The sequence below is a fragment of the Artemia sp. Qi Xiang Cuo genome, chromosome 4 (assembly GCF_049724085.1).
Source record: "Artemia sp. Qi Xiang Cuo chromosome 4, ASM4972408v1, whole genome shotgun sequence".
Lineage (NCBI taxonomy): Eukaryota > Metazoa > Arthropoda > Branchiopoda > Anostraca > Artemiidae > Artemia > Artemia sp. Qi Xiang Cuo.
The window spans coordinates 202205-210200 of NC_142797.1; the positions used below are offsets into that span (position 1 = coordinate 202205).

Consider the following 7996-nt stretch of genomic DNA (forward strand, 5'->3'; position numbering starts at 1 on the left):
TTGTTTTCCTTCAGTTGTTTTTCTAAGCTCTCCTGTCGTAGTTTAATTATTTCTTTCTGTGCTTTTAAGTGGTCGTATTCATGCTGTAAGTTTAGGAGCTTTACTTGTTCAGGTACCAGTACTTCTTGTACCGCTATTGTTGCAGATAGGACAGTACTGTTTCTATAATCTTTCACTTTTTTACCGATTTCTTGCATATAAAGCTTGCAATTTTAGGAGCTTATCGAGATAATTATATCCCTTAACAAGCGTGGCGTCACTTATTGATTCCATTTCATTCTGGATTTTTAGAGCCTGATCCTTAACTTCCATAAACTCAGTCTCGATTAATTTATATATTTGTTTAGGCACAAGGATCTCATTTATTTTTTTTGTTTTTTTTTTCCTTGGAAGCCTTAACTTCACTAAGAGGTTTGAGTATGGCTTCTATCATGTTCTCGATTTTCAGTCTGTCTGTTATCAATTGTGCCGAAGCATCTAAGTGTTTCGATCGCCTCTGAAATAGTTGGTCCATAGTCGTTCCGTTTGTAACGAGGTGGTACCAGGTTTTGTTTTTTTTTGGAGGAGGGTTGAACAGTTCTTATTCTGATTCTACCATCAGGGTTTTCTATCGAGCCGGAATTCAGTTTTTCTGCAAAAGTTAGCTATTAACTTCCATCAACCTTTTACAGATAGGTTTTATTGAATTGACGTATCCAAACACATTTGTTTTAAGGTTTTCTTTTTTTTGCTTGTTTAACCTACTTAAATTTGCCTTAACGTTATTTTATGAGTTTTTGGGTACTTGATCTCTAGACGTACTTCCACTTATCTGGTTTTTTAATCACTCTACCGGATTTTGTGGTAACTTCCTCTTCACTTTCTTGTGTTTTATTCTTTTTTGACTTTCCCATAGAGATTAGGTCAAATTTCTTGTATTGCTTCAATAGAAATTTTAGACCTTTTTATTTGGCTTCTTTCGCATGAGCCGTAGCCGAAGTTAGTTTTCGCCTTCGTGCATCTTAGGGTTTGTCTGGAACTGATTCCTCGTCTGATTCAGTAGAACTGGTCTCTGAAGATTCATTATTAGGGCCTTTCGGGGTGGTCCTTTGCGATTTTGGAGTATCACCTGCCCTTGCTTCATATATTTCGTCTCCTCTAGAGGTAGACAGTTTATTTTCCATTTCTTCGTGCTGAACTCTTGTTTCGGGGGAGTTAAAAGATTCTTGAGAACTCTGATAGGAGTCAAATGTTTGTGGAGAGTGTCTCCATTGTTTGAACGCCATATTCTCAGGGGGGGGGGGGAGTATTTTCTGTAGCATGGTCTGTCTCCAGGAGGATGATTCCTTGGGCTTAACTTTGGATACCGTTATGTGATAATATTGTCCTAGATTTTCGTCTGTTGGAGATTCCTGGGCCCAAGGCAAGGTACTTTGCCTTGTTTTTATAGGATAATTGATTATGTCTATAGCTTCTCTCAAATTGTTCTTGTTGTGTCCTTCGGTAGGGTTTTCTTTATTTTTACACCAGGGGTTTCCATAGCCCTATTTAATTCATCCTGTAACGATAGGGGTCTCTCTATCAGGGTCGCTGGTGATACCATATCATCTGGAAACCTTTTGGGGGGACAAGGGGTAGAAATTCTATCGTGAAAAAATTGGCTTTTTGGGGATAACGTATAGTCTAACTCTTCTGAGCTCTCTGACAATGAACTTTTTGGACCTTTTGGGGGTTTTTTTGCTACTGGTGTTAAATATTTTCTTTTGGGGACGACTAGATTTTTCATAGCTAAGAATTCTTCAAAGTTTTCCTCGACGCTATCATTTTCGAAATAATCTTGTTTGAAATTAAAAGGTTTTAACTCGGCTAGCCTTGACTTGGGGAACTTGTCATCCGTGTCAGGCGAATTGGTAGATGAGGGCTGGGATACCCATTTGTCCGGGAATTTGGCTCTTTTTATGCGGCTAACATGCGCCTTATAGGTTCTTCCGTTGTCAGAGTTTATCATTTTAAAAGTAAAATCATTGTCGTATTTTTTTAATATTCTGTAAGCTCTCGAATATTTATTGAAAAGTTTTTTTGCCTTCCATCTTTGCCTCATTTCTTAGGTAGACACAATCTCCTATCTTAAAATTTATGTTCCCTTTGAATCTGGGTTTATTTTTCAACTTTTGGTTTATTTTACATTTTCTAACTCCTGTCTAACTATCTTATAGGATTTCCTCATCCTATTTATAAACTCTTGTTTATAATCATCTGTATTATTGTAATACTGTCTGGATTCTATAACTTCCTGATAAGGTATTTTGAAATCGCAGCCGAATAATAAATAAAAAGGACTTTCTTTAGTAGTTTCTGAATAGGCAGTATTGATTACATTGGTTAAGTAAGGTAGGAATTGGTCCCAATCGTTTCTGTTGTCTTTTGTATAAATGCTTAAGATATTGGAAAATATTTTATGCCTATTTTCAATTTTCCCATTAGCTTGCGGATGATAGAAGGATGTTACCAATTTCTCTACGTTAAGAAAACTCATTAAATCTTTTATTACCTTAGAAACAAAATTACTTCCATTATCGCTTATAACCTTGCTAGGAACGCCAAATTTTAAAAATATTTTCGCTAGTGCTTTACTTGTAGCTACGCGCCTTGATTTTTCAATGCTTTAGCAAAAGTGAACCTGGAAAAGTGATTTATAACTGAAAGAATGCAAGTATGACCTCTGTTGGAAACAGGTAAGGCTCCACTGGTTCCATATAAATCAAATGAAAAAATATCAAAAGGGAACCTCGCTACCTGGACTCTTCCCATTGGAAGGTTAGAATAAGTTTGGGGATTTTCTTAAGTTACACGCTTCAAATGTACTTATAAAATCCTTAAGCTTTGTTAACGCCGACGGTACGTAAAAATGTTGTTTTTAGTTTTAGTTATTCCTAAGTTTCCACCTATATCTGAATGAATGTATTCAAAGGCAGGTATTATTAAGTTTTGGGGCAATACTGGGATTATTAAGGTTTGATTTCTATTTGTATCGCCTGTTACTATCCTGCAAAGGATATCCTTGTCTAAATCATAATAGAAATTATCTATTTCCCTTTTTAGGGCTTTGAACTTATCGGGCAGGTTATCAAAATTCACAAAATAATTAATGAGATTCAAACACATCTCATCCTTGATTTGGTTTCTCTTAATGTTTGTCAGCGATAAGGGGCAATGATTAACCTCGTTTTCTTCAACTTGAATTTTAGGATTTTAATTTTTGTGTTTTCGTTTACTGGAATGGATGGCATTTATTACTTTGTTTCCATTATCGGAGGAGTTATTTTCGGGGTATCTACTCAGGTAATCACAGGGGGCATTTTGTTTACCAGTCACATGTTCAAATTCGTAATCCAGATCTTGGATTTTCATTAACCATTAGTTAAGATTCCCGTTGTATTTTTGAATGTGCTTAGGTACTGTAAGCTTTCATGGTCCGAACGCAACTTAAATTTTCGACCCACTAAATAGTGTCTAAATTTGTCCAAATGGTAAATTATAGATAGTAGCTCTAATTGCGTTGCAGAATAACTGCTTTCGCCTTTTGATAAAGTTCTACTTGAATAACAACTTTCTCTATATACTGAGGGGGTTTCTGTAGGGGATTGGGGTAGTCTTCTACGTAAATTAATTGGGAAAGGATTCCACCGATGCCAATAGCTGAGGCGTCGGTGGTGACTACAAATTGTCCTTTCTCGAAATCAAGTAGCAGCAATACTGGTTCAGAAGTAAGTGCTTTCTTGAGAGTGTCGAAGGAAGTTTGAGCTTCCTACGACCAGGTAATATTTTGGGGGGTCCATTTAGTTAGATGTGTTAGAGGTTTTGATATTTGGACGTAATTACGTATGAATTTTCTAAAATAACTAGTCAAACCGAGAATTGCTAGCAATTGTTCGATAGTTTTTGGGGTTTGAGGATTTCTACGCATTTTATTTTGTCGGGGTCTGGTGATATTTGACCTTGGGTCAATATCATTCCCAAAAATTTTACCCGTGCCCCAGCCATTTAAACATTTGCCTCTCAATTACTTGGACTATCTGTCTTAGCTTTTCTCGGTCTACAATTACCCAGCCCAGTCTTGATGCAACCTATGCAACCTATTGCCCAAAATACGTGATAACTTCAATTCAATATAACCCGTGATAACCCGTGCCCCAGCCATTTAAACATTTGCCTCTCAATTACTTGGACTATCTGTCTTGGCTTTTTTCTGTCTACAACTCCTGCCATTTACCCGTGCCCCAGCCATTTAAACATTTGCCTCCCAAATACTTGGACTATCTGTCTTGGCTTTTCTCTGTCTACAATTACCCAGCTCAGTCTTGATGCAACCTATGCAACCTATTGCCCAAAATACGTGATAACTTCAATTCAAAATCAACGGACACGGTCCTATTATATATTTAGGTTGAATTTACTTTTTCGGGCCTAAATTTCAGATTACCTTCCCTGAATTTCTCAAAAACTTTGGCTAATGTGGCTAAATGATCCTCTGGGTTTTCTCCTACACAAATTACATCATCCACAAAATGAATGATATTCTCTACACCTCGTAATAAATGTAACAGAGGTCTACAGAGTGCACTTGAACTAGTTTTATGTCCGAAGGGTACTCTTAAATATTCATAAGAGCCACACTCAGTTGTAGAATATGCCATTTTATGAACGTCATTATCTGCTATCTTGACTTGATGATAGCCTTGTGTGAGGTCGAGAAATGTAAAAATTTTGTTTTTGGTTGAGATGGAGTCTAGAATTTCGTCGATTCGGGGCAGGGGAAACTTGTCGCTAACTACTTGCTTATTTAGAGCTCTTTAGTCCACTACGAGCCTAAATTCCTTGTTCTTTTTTGGCACAAGTATAACTGGGGCTGAATACGGGCTTATACTTGGTCGTATGATATTATTTCTCTCTGACTCGCGGATTTTATTTTTTAAGCAATTTTTGTAGGGATGAGGGATACGATAGGGTTGTTTAGCTACAGGCAACCCTGGAGTTTGGATAGAATGTTCATAGAAAGGTATCAATCCAATGTCCTCTTCACATGTAGAAAACATATCTCTGAAGTTCCAGAGCAATTCGCATAATTTTTCTCTTAATTCCGTATCTTGGATATGATCTAATTTAAATTTTTCCAAAAATTGGGATCTTGTTAGTGGGTACCTATCCTTTGGATTTCTATCATTAATAGTATTAACTAGGCTTCTTCTGGAGTTTTTACACTCGTTTAGCTCACACTCAGAAATCACTTGTATTTAAACGAGACATGTTCCCTTTTTTAATGTAATTGTATCATTTTCATGTGTATTTGTCAACCAAATAAAACCTTCTCCTTTTTCATATAAAATGATCTGTTCTTCACAAAATAGATTTTTGGTGATTTCTCCACACGGGGATGCAAACCAAATTTCGGATTTGTCATTTACGGGGGTGACCATTTGTGAGATCTGAACTCTTTGCATTGTTTTTGGTTGAATCTCTGTCTTGCGCACTGCGAATCCATAATATTTTTCTTCTGAATAATTTCCTATTAAGTTAAGATCGGCGCTTGGTTGCGTCAAATCTTCTGCTAGTGGGTTTGGCTTTAAGGGGATGGCGTTGAGGTTTATTATCTCGTTCCATAATTCTGCTATTTTCTTATTTTCTGTTTGCCTATACTCCTGCATTTTCCCTATTTTTGCTCTTATTGACTCGATCCATTTGCCACTGGAATTTCTCCTACAGGATGATAAATGGGGTACAAAAGACTTGATTCTATTCACTGTTGCTTCTCCTTTCTCCACACGTCGGAGAATAGGATCGGATGGATATACGAGTCTGTGATTCGCTATATGTAATAACACTTTATTAGATTTTAAAAAATTCGCACCAATTATAGCCTCATACGGAAAATTCTTGCATATTATGAAGTTGGTAGGAAAAACTTTATTATATTTTGTCACGTCTAGGCGTATTGAGCCTATTGCTCCCAACCTATGGCCTGTGCCACTAGTTAAACTAGGAATGTTAAAAATTTTCCGTCGCTTGATATATACTGGTAATTTATTAAATACATTCGAGTTTATTATATTGACCGATGCAGTGGAATCTATCAGCGCTTTGAAGTAAATACTTTCAACACCAAATTCATTTAATATAGGTAATATATCGTTATTATCACTTAAAGAAGGTACAACTACTGGAAGGGACCTATAAAAAATACTGGCCTCCAGGGTCCCGGTTAATTTTCTTGGGGGCCTGATTCGTTTCCCTGTGCATTTATTTGATAGGTTGGTGTTTGACATTGGGGTTCGGTGGGAACTTCCCTAGCAAGCTGATTGACATTTGATTGTCTTGGTTGCCACGTATTATTACGCGGATTGGAGTTTCCTTTGCTGACGGCTCGTGGCATTTGTTCATTTTGCATTGACGAAAAATTTCTACCCGTCGGAAAAAATATCCTCTGTTATCACTCGAATTTCTGTTAAATCTAGTAGGATACACTGTCCGAGAATTAAATTGGTACATGTTTTGCCGCGTATTTGGGTTGCGGAAACGATAATTATTTTTTCTGTTGGGAGGAGGGCTTGCACATTCCAATCCCTCTTGGTAGGGGTTGCGGAACAATGGCATGCGTGGGGGGATAATCCTATAAATTTCTGACCCATTGGCATTTAAGTTTGTTCTCCCGAACAAACGGTTATTAAATCTGGGGGTTGCTGGTGTATAGTTGTTTCTAGTACGCCATTCCCTGGCAATATGTCCCTGTTTGTTACATGCGTAGCTTATAATTGGGGGGCTATTTACGAAGTTTGCCGTATTCGTGGGTACGAAACGTACGGCTCTTGGCCTGGTAGGGGTTGAGGATCTATTTCGACTTGGTTTTGGGGAATTATCTCTCGAGAAAAATGCGGTTGAAACTCTTCGTGATCGCTCTGGAGTTGATTCTCTTACATTATTTATTCTTGATTTATTGTGACTGGCCAAGACCGTGTCAATTTCTACCATTCTCTCAACTTTCTGAATAGCAGATTCTAATGTTTGAATATTTTTGTATATTAATATTCGGTACAGTTTGGGGCTCAATCCTTGCAAAAAGTGTTTAGCACAATTTTATCATATAAGCTGCCAGATTCTTTCCCATATTTTGCTTCTATTGATACCATTACTTTGTGTAGGTATTCCCTAACATTTTGGGTTTCGTCGAAACATACAGTTCCGTGCTTCAATTTGTGTGTTGAACTGGTCTCAACAAATCTTTCTCGGAATGCTTTTAGCAATTTTTCTATTTAGTTTATTGGAAGGTTTTTATCTTCTCCTATGGTGTTCTCTATTTGTTTTAAAAATTTTAACGCTTGCCCTTTTAGTCTCATTAACAGCAAGCCTACTAATGATTTTAAATCCGTTTGAGTTACTTCTACAAATTGGTTTAATTGGATACTAAATTCATCTACGTCTGGGTCTCCATTATATGAGGGAAGGGATTTTGAAATTTCCACTGTTTTGGCAATAAGTTTTGTTTTAGCAATTGTTCGTTTGGATCTAACGACATATTGGCTAGTATTTTCAAAAATAATTAAAATTCGGCACTAAGGTTTTTTTTTATATTACTCAAATTTGACACTTTCAAATTTCGCTTATCTTATGAAGGGCTTCTATATATTTTTTTCTTAGGGAGTATACTTTTTTTGTTACTATCTTAAGGGGACTTAGGCCTAACAAAATATAGCTCCTTCTCTATGTGTAGTATTTCTCAGTAATCTTTAAGGGGAAATTTTGTCCTTGTGTTTTGCTCCGTTAAAAAGAGCCGCGCCAATTCTAATGGGGGGGGGTGTTTCGTTTAATTCTTTTGGTGGGGTTTTGTATATTTTTTACCATAGTTTGAGGGGGAAATTCTTGTGGTGGGTGATTAAGACAGTGGGTCAATTGGGGAGCTTATATCAATAGCCATACGGAGTCAAAATCAGATTAAATGGACTCAGATTCCCTAGAGAGTGGT

The 7996-nt window shown here is 36.9% G+C and overlaps 1 pseudogene; it reads right to left on the reverse strand.

Annotated features, from left to right (window-relative positions):
* Positions 1-791: 791 nt before the first annotated feature.
* On the reverse strand, positions 792-1765 carry LOC148952657 (uncharacterized; annotated as a pseudogene).
* Positions 1766-7996: the final 6231 nt, after the last annotated feature.